Source organism: Triticum dicoccoides, chromosome 2A (assembly GCF_002162155.2).
Source record: "Triticum dicoccoides isolate Atlit2015 ecotype Zavitan chromosome 2A, WEW_v2.0, whole genome shotgun sequence".
Lineage (NCBI taxonomy): Eukaryota > Viridiplantae > Streptophyta > Magnoliopsida > Poales > Poaceae > Triticum > Triticum dicoccoides.
This window is the reverse complement of record NC_041382.1, coordinates 699,975,228-699,991,089: the sequence shown is the minus strand read 5'-3', so window position 1 is coordinate 699,991,089 and position 15,862 is coordinate 699,975,228.

Genomic DNA, 15,862 nt, shown 5'->3' with positions numbered 1-15,862 from the left:
CCTTTAGAACCTGAATACAGCATCGGTTCCGATGCCTGTCATCCCTCGATCATTCACACCAGAAAAGCACGTACTATTACCAAGTTCAACTGTTCCACCCCATTTCCTAGTTTTTTCAACACAAAGAAACCAACGGATAGGATGCTTCAACTTGGTACGGGCAGCAAAGGTCAACAGAGTTCGTTTCACCTTGAGCTTAAAGAATTCCACCAGTCTTTATCCATTGAAACGACACAATGGACTTCCTTAAAGATCTATAAGGTCAGAATGACCCAACGATCATTGATCACTCACATCAATCCTTTGTGCTTTCCTTCTTCTGTTGGGACAAGTCGATGGCTTCAAGTATCAGGCAACCCTTTACCTACCTAACTCTTAACTATAAACCATCCTTTTGCTGTTGATGAAGCCATCACTTGTGTAGACTTATCATAGATGATTAATCATAAGATATAGTCGATGCTGTTACATATTTGGATGCCGGTATACTGTTCGTGGGGACTTTAGCCTCGGCTCTAGAAGGCCGTACGTCAGTCTCAAGGCCCTTGAAGAGCTCCATCCGCTTCAGCCCTGCAAAAGCCAAATTCCTACCCCAACCAATAATAGGTATCAGAGAGAAACAAGACACTGTGTTGGATTTTACGTCCATAATAGTGTAAAGTACTCCCTTAATAATTGGAAGTATGAGAAATCACCATGCCACCCTTAATTATTTTATATATCACCTTTTTGGAACATAATAACCTATCACCCATAATAACTCAATCTTGCATATTATATGGATTGAGAGTGTAATATGTTTGCTTATTTTGTGAAGTTTTAGTTCATTCATTATTTATTTGCAAAAATGTATATTATTTATTTACTGTAGGTTGATTATTTTATGTGAGGTTCTAAAATACTCCTTCCTCGCCAAATAGGTGGCTTATAAAACGAGTCAAAGCTTTCTAAGTTTTACCAAGAGTATATAGAAAAATATGAATAAAAAAATCAATATCAATTTATTCATCATTAGATATATATTCACTATATATTTATTTAGTATTGTAGATGCTGATATCTTCTTCTATTTGATCAAACTAATAAATTAATTGACTTTTTAATAGAATTTACACTAGTGCAGAACCGGGATTTAGCACCGGTTCGTAGGGGCCTTTAGTGCCGGTTCTGTAACCGACACTAAAGGGTGGGGACTAAAGGTCCCCCCTTTAGTACCGATTCGGCACGAAACGCCACTAAAGTGCCACCACGTGGCACGAGGCAGGACCGGGTGCGGGGAGACCATTAGTACCGGTTGGTAACACCAACCGGTACTAAATGTTTAGGGGGTTTTGGTTTTATTTTATATTTTTCCTTTTTTGTGTTTTTAATTTAATTTAGAGATTTTTTTTACATTATAATGAGTTGTTAAATCATTAGATGATATAATAACTCATCATCATCATCGTCATATTAATATAAAAACTCTTAACAACATATCATCACCAACAGCACTATACTAGCTAGCTAGCTAAAAATCATCATAGTCGTCATTACCACTATTTAATCATCATAGTCATTACCGCTATCAACATTAGCTTAAAGAAGAAACATTCACTTGTACTAGAAGCAAAGATATCATCGAGTTCAACATGGTCATGAGATTATAATTAAGCGTTCATAAGACCACAAAAGCAAATCACTCTTTGAGATTAAGTTCAGGACGAAGAACACATACATGAGAGGACAAGTACTAATAAGAGCATGAACTAGCTAGCTAATCACTCCTGCTGCTCTCTCTCAGATAAAATAGCATTGAACATGCATAGCTCTCCTGATTCATCATATTGAAGCATGCAGATGAACCTGTCTCCTAATCGTGGGTTGTGCTTCTGATTGCCGCCCCCTAATACTTCTCTGCGATTGTTAACAATTTTGCTCCAATCTTTCACTATTAAGCATTCCTCGCTTTTAGAAATCTTAAATGCACTCATGTGCATTGTAGGATGTCTTGGCCGTAAGCTAAGCATTGACATGCGACCTTTAGTACCGATCCACCAAGACACAACTGTCATTGGGAGTCCCTGTTGAAGAACATCATATAGTAACATTACTTAGCAACATGAAGTTTAGCTCAAAAAATAATGTATGCAAAAGATGCACTGAGGACAAATAGTAAAAATCTTACTATCTTTCCTAAATAGAGGTGACCGTAGTTCAATACGTTCACTATTGGTTGCACGTTTTGAGTACTAAGATTTTCAAATTCAGAAAAATAAATTGTCTTGACAACATTAAGATCCTCAAGCCATGAAATATAATGACTTATCTCCTCGCAATTTAGTTCAGCCCCGGGACAGTGGATGGTCCTGTCCACCAAGCGCCGGACATGTTTGCCTGAATGGAAATAAGCTGTCAATAGAAATTAGTTGTCAACTAATTTTGATTAAACAATATCGAAGACATAAATATGGTTGAGAAACTCACATAATGGCAGAACTGGAGGCGTCTGCACATCGACCCAAATATCTCTATTACCTTCAATATCATCTTCGGGATGGATATCAAATGTGATAAATATATCAGGCTCAAATGCATAAGCCTTGCATAGTGCTTGCCAAGATTTGCATTCAAAATAGGTGTAGGTGTGTGCATTGTATAATTTGACGTTGAAGGTATAACCATGCTCGGTCTTCAAGTAAACTTTCTTTACCTTCATAGTTTTGTTAGGACTGAAACCTATCTTATCCAAGACAAAAATTCTTGCATGGCAGGGGATACACTAGTAGAATAGTGAGAATTTAAAATTATAAGTTGAAGCAAATGAAGTATAAGTCATGCTTAATTACGAAAAAAGACTTTTCGTTGTGACTTACTCTATCCACTTCGAAGTACTCATCCAGCTTGATGCTGAAACGCCTATCTATCAGGACCCCGATTCCAAGCCACGTCTATCTAGCCGGTAACACCTCATATCACTTTGCGGCCTCACGCATGGTATTCCCACGGGTGTCGCCTTACCATGGCCCGGGACCGTTTGCGTCTTTTGGCTCACGTATATGATAGTGTCGCTAGCATCCATATGACAGAGAACCCGGGCCGACATGGCTAGTCGTGAACCCAAAGTGGCACTAACCTATGGGGACAGGCATACATGAATCACATCGAGCATGTCGGTCAGCAGCGTGTAAATCCGGGCTGCAGCACTAGGCTAACAGGACTCCGGGAACCCGGGCTGTAGCAGGCTAGGCAGGACTCCGGATGTTACCGTGTGACGTTTCCCCGAAGGGACAGACACAGGAACGAAGTGAAACACATGCCGGCCAGTCAAGTATCCTGAGCAGTAGTGCTGGGCTAGCAGGACTCCGGTGAACCGGCCTGTAGCGGACTACTATGGCTCAAGGAAGCACTAGACTACATTTCCCCATAAGAGAGGCTGCCAAGGATAAACAACTAGATTTGTCGGATCCCACACATACCAAGCATTTCAATCATACACACAATATGCTCGATATGTGTAAATACAACATGGCATCACAACATAACTCTATGACTCAAAGTACTTATTCATTAGGCTTCGAGGAGTGAGATATTACAAACATGGGTCTCATGACCCAACAATCACAACATACAAATCAAGCACATGCGGAAGCTTAACATGTCTGAGTACAGACATCTACAAATGGAAAAGGCTGAGAAGCCTGACTATCTACCAGATCCTGCCAAGGCAACAAGATCATAGCTGAGGTATCAAGCTAACGTCGAAGTCCACGCGGAACTACTAGCGAGACTGAAGTCTCTCTCTGCAAAACATAAATTAAGCAAACGTGAGTACAAAGGTACTCAGCAAGACATACATCAAAACTAGCTACATATGCATCGGTATCAACAAGGGGTGGTGGTGGAGTTTAACTGCAGCAAGCCAGCTTTGACTCAGTGGCTAACCTGAACTACGACTGCAAGCAACTCTTTCGAGGTGGCGCACATGAGTCCACATATTCACCATTCAATACACCACTATGGAACTGCTCCCGTCTCCCTACGAGAAGGCCATCCATAGCACTCACACTTATCTTGCGAGTTTTAGAGTATCCACTTTCACTTGTCTATGAACTATGCAAGGGGTCCAAGTTTCCATATCCGAGGAATCCGGCTATTCGAATAGATAATGATAACCCTGCAGGGGTGTACTTCTTCACACACGCTCCCACCACTTACCACCATATACACGTCATGTATCTCGGCAACCTTCAAGCGGAAGCCTGGCGAGGGTGTCGGCCACGGCCTACCTAAACACTTAAGTCTCTAGTCCAGGTTTATCGCCTATCCAGGTTCCATCCGCGGGGAGTCCGACCGAGGTTTCCACATACGGCCCCGAACGATGTGAACAGGGTTCCCGAGACACCAAACGGGCGCCCGGTACACCGTGTCACGGTGTATCTACCGCAGCATAGCCCACCCCTAGGGTCAGCGCTACGCACGACCGCCAACACATAACCTACAAACACCAGAAACTAGTTGCAACTCTTGGACAGAGTACTAGGGTGATTAAGAAGCCGAGAGGGTCAATTAAGGATCCCAATGAGTGGTAGTAGCTGTTCATGGATCACAGACACATAACTCAGTTCCTGAGGACGGCTGCAATGAGACAACCCACCATGTACTCCTACATGGCCTCTCACCGCTACCTTTACCAAAAACATATTCACACACTTAGCTCACACAAGGTAGGACATGTTCACACACCTCCGATTCATTCCCGATGAATCAGACCTGACGCAACTCTATGCAATAGCAGGCATGACAAACAAGCATGAATGAGTAGGCACATCAGGGCTCAAACAACTCCTACTCATGCTAGTGGGTTTCATCTATTTACTCTGGCAATGACAGGTCATGCAGAGGATAAGGGGTTCAACTACCGCAACAAGTAACAGATGAATTGTTGTTGTCCTAATGCAGTAAAAGAGAGCAGGAGCGAGAGAGTGGGGTTGTATCGGAATGAACAAGGGGTTTTTGCTTGCCTGGCACTTCTGAAGATATCATTGGGTCTTCATCAGCGTCAACGATCATAGCGTCGGTACAACGTCTATCGAGAGGGGACAACCACCGGCAACAGAGAAGGAACACAATCAATGCAATGCACAACATGATGCATGATCATGACATGTCAATATGCTGTGGTTTGAGCTAATGCAACTAGCAACATGTTAAATGGAGTTGGTTTGAACCCTAGGTTCAAATTCAAACTTCATATGTGAGAGTTTAAATTCCATTTATGTGAATTGGCCTAATCAGCAGCCATAAGTTGTTCTAACATGCATGAAAATGCCATAAACAGATTCCTTGAATTTTTCTGATAATTTTTCATATATAATTTATTTCATTTGGAGTTATGGTTGAATTTCTATGAATTTTAGAAGTTTATACTAATTTCTGGAATTTTCTGAATTGTTTTAAAATAGAAATTAATTACTGCGTCAGCATGACATCGTCATGACGTCAGCAGGTCAACAGGGCACGGTCCAGGTCAAACCTGACCAGTGGGACCCACTGGTCAGTGACCCAGTGACATTTAGTGTCACAGACAGGTGGGGTCCGGTCAACAGGTGACGTGGCCAGGTCAAACTAACCTGTGGGCCCTTGTGGTTAGTTAAAACTAAACAGAAACTAAACCAGGTTAATTAGAGAGGGGGGCCCATCCGTCAGTGAGCTAGGGGTTAGTTTAGTGGGGTCATTAGTGGCTAATGACAGTGCCACATTGGCTTCGCTGGAGTTCCGCCGGCGGCGACCAAAACGCGGCGGAGGGCTTCGGGATTTCGCTACGGGGGCCGGTTTGGCGTGCGGGAAGCATCTATGGGGAGCTAGCAGGGTGGAGAATCCAACGATGGAGGCTGTCAAAGCTGGGGTGGCCTGCAGAGGCACCGGCGACGAGCGAGGCGGCGGCCGGAGCTCGGGTTGATACGGGAGCGGGGCTGCAGGGTACGGCGAGGCCAGCTAAGGGGAACTACGGCCTCCTGGTACATCTAGGAGCTCGCTAGGCTCGTCGGCTTGAGTGGAGAGGCACGGCAGCACCATGCCCGGCGTCCATGGCGGACGGCGGTGCTCGGTACGGTGGCTAGCGCGGCTACGGTAAGCGACAAGCCACGGGGACATGGGAAAACGACGGAGGAGCTCACTGGGAGGTCGAAGCGCAGCTCAGTGGGCTTGGGGACGTCCTCGATGGCGCGAATCGACCGGCGGTGATCCACGGGTCCGAGGAGGAAGAAGAGCTCGGGGTCGTCGTCACGGAGCTCCTGGCGGCGCCTGGATTGGTGCAGAGGACGCGGGGGTCGAGGCGGAACTCGTGGCATAGCTGGATGGGCGTGGGGAGGTCGAGGGCAGCGGTGCACAGCGGCAGTGCGTCCATGGAGGCTTCGGCCATGGCGGGGAACGGGCGGGGGGGGGAGAGCGAGGGAGGGAGAGATCGATCCACACGGGTCTTGGGGGGGGCATGGTGCGACGGAAGGCTCAGGGCGCCCCGGGAAGCAGGAGGTGGCCGGGCGCGCGCGTGCGTGCCACGGGCACACGCCCTCCTGCCCATTGGCAGGAGGTGGAAGACAACAGGGAGGTGGAGGTGGGCCGGGCTGGCTTTGCCCGGCTGGGTTGCTACAGTGGTGGGCCGGTTGGCCCACCAGGTAGGTTCTCCCTCTTCCTCTTTTAGTTTGTTTTCTATTTTTCTGTAGTCTTTAGGGCTTTATTAAAAATACTTAGACCCTTTCAAAAATCACCAAACTAAACATGCCCACTGTTTAGAATATATCCAACATGGAACATTTCAGTTTAGGATTACTTGGGCATTTAAAATATATACTAGCATTTAAATGCCCAAATTCAAATAACATATGATTTAATCCAGTGACCTTTGGATGATCTAGAAAGTATTGCACCATTTTTGTCAGAGGTTTTAGACCAAGACAAAGATGATGAACATTTTTGAAGGGCATTTGAGGATCATTGAAAAATATTTTAGTAACCCTAGTTGGATTAAGTGGTGCTGAGGGTTTCTGCCATCCCCATTTCAACTTTCAAACAAATATAAACATGATGCATGGATGCTTATGATACTAATTGCAATGAAATTCTAGGGCTGTGACAACTCGCCCCCACTAAACAAGAATCTCGTCCCGAGATTCAAGACATGAGGTAAGAAGACAGAGGGGATACAAAGCTAACACGACCTTCACGATCCAGATGTCCTTCTCAAGGATGTTGATTCATTGCATCACCTTGATCTCGACGTCTTGCTTTGAGAACTACATCCAGCATGACAACGAGTAGAAAGGAAGAATTTAAGAAGAATCGACCTCCCTGAGGTTCGAGAAACTTAGGATCATCTTAATGATCACAAGATCAACTCATGGAATGAGACATAGTAACATCTCTCGAGCTGAGACATGAAACACAGATCAGGAGTGATGGAAAAGAGGTAGATGACAAGGTTCTACTGGGTAGGCAAAAATTCCACGCTGAAAAGGATGGTGCATGAATTTCAAAGTAGCAAGGAGATATTTGCCATGATTTCGTAGCGTGATACCCCGGGGAAGGTGACTCGTAGAATTATTCCCTTAAGTGGCAAAAAGAATTACTTTTGATTCGGAGATCATTTAAACTCTTTATACCAGCCTAAGGCAATCACAACGATCGTTTGAAGAAGTTCGAAGAATGGCATACTCCGGCTAGAATGGATGATGTGGACTATCTTGTTGAAGACAACACAATGGAAGATTTTTGCTTATCATCGGAAATGGATGGGACCCATGGTAAGTCCACTTTTGAAGATGATCCTGAACAACAACTACTGAGGTGCAGGATGGGAACAAAATGCAAATGTTGGGAATGATTCTGGTAACTGGGGAAGAGCTCAACAGTCGAGAGTGAGTCCACTGTTTGAAAAGGTTATAACCTAACCGAGGAAACTGGAAGCAAATCCCAGTTAACGCCAATGGTAAAACCTGGTGCTTGCCGTGCTCTCAAGAACTTGAGCATCTACATATTCATCAAGGTTTTACCAATATCTGTGTCAAGGATCCTGGCAACACAACATACCACCATGATGAATGGTGATGGATGATGCCAATGCAAAGGAAGATAACACTTTCTCAGATTTCACCTTAGCGAGGCCAAGGGAACAAAATCTGGATAATCGACCGAGAGACATTTAGCACTCCGCTTCTAATGTTCTCCTTGATGTGCTAGGATAACTCATTTATTGATATGGTTTGGTATCTAGGACATCAAGTAAAAGGTCGACTTTGGGAGCACAAGAATCCGTAAGGATTAACTAGGGAGGTAAATCCTACGAAATCCTCATGGGAAGGTGGCCAACTTTCTTCAATCGAGATACTATAATAATAGGTCTTCCGGCTGGATGTGTTGGCCACGACATCCACTTTACCGGTTATCGAGAGACCAATATTATAGTTCTTGGAAAATGCTCCAACCATCATATCTGCCTGAGATCCAGATTTGGTTGGTGTCAGGATATTCCAGACTCATCGAGTCTAGAAAGGAAAATGAAGGTTTGCAACACAAATCGACGAGACAACGTTGCGAGATTCTCGGGGGAATGAACTACGGTAGTAAGCTCCAAAACATGAGCCGGTTCTGCTACAAGCATGTGAACACATTGTCCTAGACAAGCATGGTCACCTGGTAGTCTTAAAATGAAACACTACCGAGTTCAGGGGGAACCATCAACGAGGATATCGAAGTCCTTGCGTAGGTCTAACTCTTAAGAAGAAACTTCTTCTCCTTGAACAAATCAATCAGTGGCTTGGTGTGCTAGGGATACGTATAGAATGTAGATGATCAGTCTATCAGACCATGGAATACTTCGCACATGCATGAATGACTTGGGATGATTCCAAAGGAAGCAAAAAAAACTTTCTCGAATTCACGGTGGCAACTTACATCAGATGCACATGAATTAGAGGAAGTCACATCTTTCAACCGGACATATGCTTCATGATCGGGACATGAGGGCAATGCTTATAAAGTTTCCAACACTAGTGTAATGTTCAACGTGAATCATGGGGGAGACAAAATGCTGCTGATGGGCTCAACACCAACTCATCGGAATCTCCATATCACTGGACTTCCACCATCATGTGAACACAGTGATAGCATTGGTCAGACCAAGAGATGTAATGGTGTATGCTCGTGGGATCAACCAATAGTAAGACAACATTACGAACATCGTTGGTTCTGATTTGATTTGACGATAGCCCACACTCAAATCAAGGGATTGATAAGGCAATAGCACCGACAATTGATCACGTGGATCAATCGATGACGACATTATCTTTCTTTAACACAGATACAAGATATCCCTTAGGGATGAGCGTGGTAGGACAAGCTTTTATATTCCAACTCTCCAAGTTGTTGTTAAGCTTAACCAACTAGATCAGGGGTATCCAACACAGATTCTTGGAGAAGAGGGTGGCTACAAGAAACCAACTTGATCATGAACTCAACATAGCAATCAGGTGACAGCCGGGTGATACCTCCGAGAAGATATTCGGAAAATCACGAACCACCGATATGTTATTAAGCTCGAGAACAATCTTGCTTTTTAGGGCAAGACGATATGATCAAGGAGCGAGGGATTCACAGTCCTAACTCATTGGTCGATGAGTGCACCCGTAAATATGGACTAGGTAGCACGATCAATCTTAGGATGGTGATTTAATTACCAGCACACTAAGAATGAGAGTATTGTCCATTAACTACCAAGCAATGGAGTTGCTAGGAATATTGCTTTCACACATCACGGTTCACTTGTCGGCATTCCGGTTATAATAACACGGAACTGAGGAATGAACAATGATGGCAAGAAGTATTACTGCGTCAAGAATTCATAAGAGGTGGTGCAATTCTCATGACAGTCCTGACATAAAAGGGGTAATACTCCAGGGTAGAACAGAGCAAAAGCTGGATGGCATTTGATCTGCAGAACACAACTACTTTGACCCAATCCTGGATATGTATGAGGTACTGGAGTTTGTTTCTCCTAGTCATTCTGAAATAGAATGGCTTGGCGGACCACAAGAATAATAGGCATCGATGAACACGAATGCACAATTATTCCTGACTATCAATTTATAGATGATGGTCGGAATACAGCTGAGAATGGACAACTCAAGGAGCATATAACATTTTGAATTGTGGATTCATGGGTTAGTATGTCGAACGAGTTCAACATTTTTCTTCCGGATAACCCAAGCCGAAAGGTAGAACTGGCAGAATCACAATTATGAATGGACAACTCCTCAGGAGTACTCTAATAGTGATCTTTTGGTTCAAAGAACTTCTGCCTTAATGGTTCATGGTATTTGGAAGAAGGAAATACCACGGACCTCGAGGACTATCACAAAGGTTACTAATATCATAAGGGAACTAGCAAATACTAACGACATGAAGTAGGGTGAATCTCGGGTTCAAAAACCTAGGAATAGAATATCTACTACTAAATGGCATCACGGGATGCTTTCAAGAATGGTGGCCAGAATCATCACACTGGGGATGCAAAGCATTACTAGATTACCAGGTGATACTCTAGACACCTAGGGTCATAATAATAGCTCCAACATAAATGCCGAGGCAGCGGAGTACCTCAACAGACGGATTAGTGTGCTTAAACTGGCCCAAAAGGACATCGGGAACTGGGAGGAAGGATTTGCAAATGCATCAGATTGTTTAGAAACCTGAGATGACTCGGATAGCATAACGGCTGTAAATGCTCAAAATGATTTGAGACATCCTACAAAAATGGTGGCATAACCACTCAACATCACAATATCAAGGTTCTGAGACCAATTATGAACATATGGAAGTAGTAGGAACTGAACTGAGGCTTGAAACTATCAATTCTATAAGTCTATGGATTAGTAACACGTCATCCTAATAGATAGATGAGAAGGCCTAGTTCTTAATCCCCGTAGAAAAGAAGAGGTTGACTCAGATCAGAAGGCATAGGGTAAAGGAGTAAACAGAGCATTACATTCCCTTCCATGATCAATTCCCTTACATAACTAAAGCATTTCTAGACTTGACTTCGACCAGTTTGGCTTGGTAATCCTACAGGCAGTCAGGCTCTGATACCAAAGCTGTCAGGACCCTGATTCCAAGTCACATCGATCTAGCCGGTAACACCTCATATCACTTTGTGGCCTCACTCACGGTATTCCCATGGGTGTCGCCTTACCATGGCCCGGGACCGTTTGCGTCTTTTGGCTTACGTATATGATAGTGTCGCTAGCATCCATATGATAGAGAACTCGGGCCGACATGGCTAGTCGTGAACCCAAAGCAGCACTAACCTATGGGGACAGGCATACATGAATCACATCGAGCATGTCGGTCAGCAGCGTGTAAATCCGGGCTGCAGCACTAGGCTAACAGGACTCCGGGAACCCGGGCTGTAGCAGGCTAGGCAGGACTCCGGATGTTACCGCGTGACGTTTCCTCGAAGGGATAGACACAGGAACGAAGTGAAACACATGCCGGCCAGTCAAGTATCCTGAGCAGTAGTGCTGGGCTAGCAGGACTCCGGTGAACCGGGCTGTAGCGGACTACTATGGCTCAAGAAAGCACTAGACTACATTTCCCCATAAGAGAGGCTGCCAAGGATAAACAACTAGATTTGTCGGATCCCACACATACCAAGCATTTCAATCATACACACAATATGCTCGATATGTGTAAATACAACATGGCATCACAACATAACTCTATGACTCAAAGTACTTATTCATTAGGCTCTGAGGAGCGAGATATTACAAACATGGGTCTCATGAACCAACAATCACAACATACAAATCAAGCACATGCGGAAGCTTAACATGTCTGAGTACAGACATCTACAAATGGAAAAGGCTGAGAAGCCTGACTATCTACCAGATCCTGCCAAGGGCACAAGATCGTAGCTGAGGTATCAAGCTAACGTCGAAGTCCACGCGGAACTACTAGAGAGACTGAAGTCTCTCTCTGCAAAACATAAATTAAGCAAACGTGAGTACAAAGGTACTCAGCAAGACTTACATCAAAACTAGCTACATATGCATCGGTATCAACAAGGGGGGGGTGGAGTTTAACTGCAGCAAGCCAGCTTTGACTCAGTGGCTAACCTGAACTACGACTGCAAGCAACTCTTTTGAGGTGGCGAACACGAGTCCACATATTCACCATTCAATACACCACTATGGAACTGCTCCCTTCTCCCTACGAGAAGGCCATCCATAGCACTCACACTTATCTTGCGAGTTTTAGAGTATCCACTTTCACTTGTCTATGAACTATGCAAGGGGTCCAAGTTTCCATATCCGAGGAATCTGGCTATTCGAATAGATAATGATAACCCTGCATGGGTGTACTTCTTCACACACGCTCCCACCACTTACCACCATATACACGTCATGTATCTCGGCAACCTTCAAGCAGAAGCCTGGCGAGGGTGTCGGCCATGGCCTACCTAAACACATAAGTCTCTAGTCCAGGTTTATCGCCTATCCAGGTTCCATCCGCAGGGAGTCCGGCCGAGGTTTCCACATACGGCCCCGAACGATGTGAACAGGGTTCCCGAGACACCAAACGGGCGCCCGGTACACCGTGCCACGGTGTGTCTACCGCAACATAGCCCACCCTAGGGTCAGCGCTACGCACGACCGCCAACACATAACCTACAAACACCAGAAACTAGTTGCAACTCCTGGACAGAGTACTAGGGTGATTAAGAAGCCGAGAGGGTCAATTAAGGATCCCAATGAGTGGTAGTAGCTGTTCATGGATCACAGACACAGAACTCAGTTCCTGAGGACGGCTGCAATGAGACAACCCACCATGTACTCCTACATGGCCTCTCACCGCTACCTTTACCAAAAACGTATTCACACACTTAGCTCACACAAGGTAGGACATGTTCACACACCTCTGATTCTTTCCCGATGAATCAGACCTGGCGCAACTCTATGCAATAGCAGGCATGACAAACAAGCATGAATGAGTAGGCACATCAGGGCTCAAACAACTCCTACTCATGCTAGTGGGTTTCATCTATTTACTGTGGCAATGACAGGTCATGCAGAGGATAAGGGGTTCAACTACCGCAACAAGTGACAGATGAATCGTTGTTGTCCTAATGCAGTAAAAGAGAGCAGGAGCGAGAGAGTGGGGTTGTATCGGAATGAACAAGGGGGTTTTGCTTGCCTGGCACTTCTGAAGATATCATTGGGTCTTCATCAGCGTCAATGATCACAGCATTGGTACAACGTCTATCGAGAGGGGACAACCACCGGCAACAGAGAAGGAACACAATCAATGCAATGCACAACATGATGCATGATCATGACATGTCAATATGCTGTGATTTGAGCTAATGCAACTAGCAACATGTTAAATGGAGTTGGTTTGAACCCTAGGTTCAAATTCAAACTCCATATGTGAGAGTTTAAATTCCATTTATGTGAATTGGCCTAATCAGCAGCCATAAGTTGTTCTAACATGCATGAAAATGCCATAAACAGATTCCTTGAATTTTTTTTAATAATTTTTCATATATAATTTATTTCATTTAGAGTTACGTTTGAATTTCTATGAATTTTAGAAGTTTATACTAATTTCTGGAATTTTCTGCATTGTTTTAAAACAGAAATTAATTACTGCGTCAGCATGACATCGTCATGACGTCAGTAGGTCAATAGGGCACGGTCCAAGTCAAACCTGACCAGTGGGACCCACTGGTTAGTGACCCAGTGACATTTAGTGTCATAGACAGGTGGGGTCCGGTCAACAGGTGACGTGGCCAGGTCAAACTGACCTGTGGGCCCTTGTGGTTAGTTAAAACTAAACAGAAACTAAACCAGGTTAATTAGAGAGGGGGGCCCATCCGTCAGTGAGCTAGGGGTTAGTTTAGTGGGGTCATTAGTGGCTAATGACAGTGCCACGTTGGCTTCGCCGGAGTTCCACCGGCGGCGAACAAAACGCGGCGGAGGGCTTCGGGATTTCGCTACGGGGGCCGGTTTGGCGCGCGGGAAGCATCTACGGGGAGCTAGCAGGGTGGCGCACCCAACGGTGGAGGCGGTCAGAGCTGGGGTGGCCTGCAGAGGCACCGACGACGAGCGAGGCGGCGGCCGGAGCTCGGGTTGATGTGGGCGCGGGGCTGCAGGGTACGGCGAGTCAGCTAAGGGGATCTACGGCCTCCTGGTACATCTAGGAGCTCGCTAGGCTCGTCGGCTTGAGTGGAGCGGCATGGCAGCGCCATGCCCGGCGTCCATGGCGGACGGCGGTGCTCGATACGGTGGCTAGCGCGGCTACGACAAGCGACAAGCCACGGGGACAGGGGAAAACAACGGAGGAGCTCACTGGGAGGTCGAAGCGCAGCTCAGTGGGCTTGGGGACGTCCTCGATGGCGCGAATCGACCGGTGGTGGTCCACGGGTCCGAGGAGGAAGAAGAGCTCGGGGTCGTCGTCACAGAGCTCCAGGCGGCTCCTGGATTGGTGCAGAGGACGCGGGGGTCGAGGCGGAACTCGTGGCATAGCTGGATGGGCGTGGGGAGGTCGATGGCAGCGGTGAACGGCGGTGGTGCGTCCATGGAGGCTTCGGCCATGGCGGGGAACGGGCGAGGGGGAGAGCGAGGGAGGGAGAGATTGATCCACACGGGTCTTGGGGGGCGGCGTGGCGCGACGGAAGGCTCAGGGCGCCCCGGGAAGCAGGAGGTGGCCGGGCGCGCGCGTGCGTGCCGCGGGCACACGCCCTCCTGCCCACTGGCAGGAGGTGGAAGACGACAGGGAGGTGGAGGTGGGTTTGGCTGGCTTTGCCCGGCTGGGCTGCTACAATGGTGGGCCGGTTGGCCCACCAGGTAGGTTCTCCCTCTTTCTCTATTAGTTTGTTTTCTATTTTTCTGTAGTCTTTAGGGCTTTATTAAAAATACTTAGACCCTTTCAAAAATCACCAAACTGAACATGCCCACTATTTAGAGTATATCCAACATGGAACATTTCAGTTTAGGATTACTTGGGCATTTAAAATATTTACTAGCATTTAAATGCCCAAATTCAAATAACATATGATTTAATCCAGTGACCTTTGGATGACCTAGAAAGTATTGCACCATTTCTGTCAGAGGTTTTAGACCAAGACAAAGATGATGAACATTTTTGAAGGGCATTTCAGGATCATTGAAAAATATTTTAGTAACCCTAGTTGGATTAAGTGGTGCTGGGGGTTTCTGCCATCCCCATTTCAACTTTCAAACAAATATAGACATGATGCATGGATGCTTATGATACTAATTGCAATCAAATTCTAGGGCTGTAACACTATCATCACGTAGGAAATTTCTGTCGCACAGGCCGCGCTAGTCTTCGCAGTATTCACACATAATGAAATCGTGTTCGTCGTCAGACGACATTCCTATATATGTTCATAGGTGAAACATTAAACACTTATTAGTTCTATTAATTCAACTAGTTCAACTAATTAATTCAACTAAGCACTTAATAAAAATATACCTAAATAAAGTAGCTCAACTAATTCAACTAACTAGTTCAACTAATTCAACTAAACTAGTTCTATTAATTTTCTTACTAAAAATAAAGTAGCTAGTTCTATATAGTAAATTTTAATTAGATGATCAAATCTCATATAACTAAATTAAATATATATCTAACATATAATTTCTATCTAATTCATCTAACATTTGACATTAATATCTAACATATATACCCATATATCTAATTCTTCATCTAACATTTATATAAAATAAAAGTATAATAAACTAAAAAACAGGAAACAGAAAAAATATGTTGTTTACTTTGTGTGTGTGTGTTACCGGGGTGGCGCGAC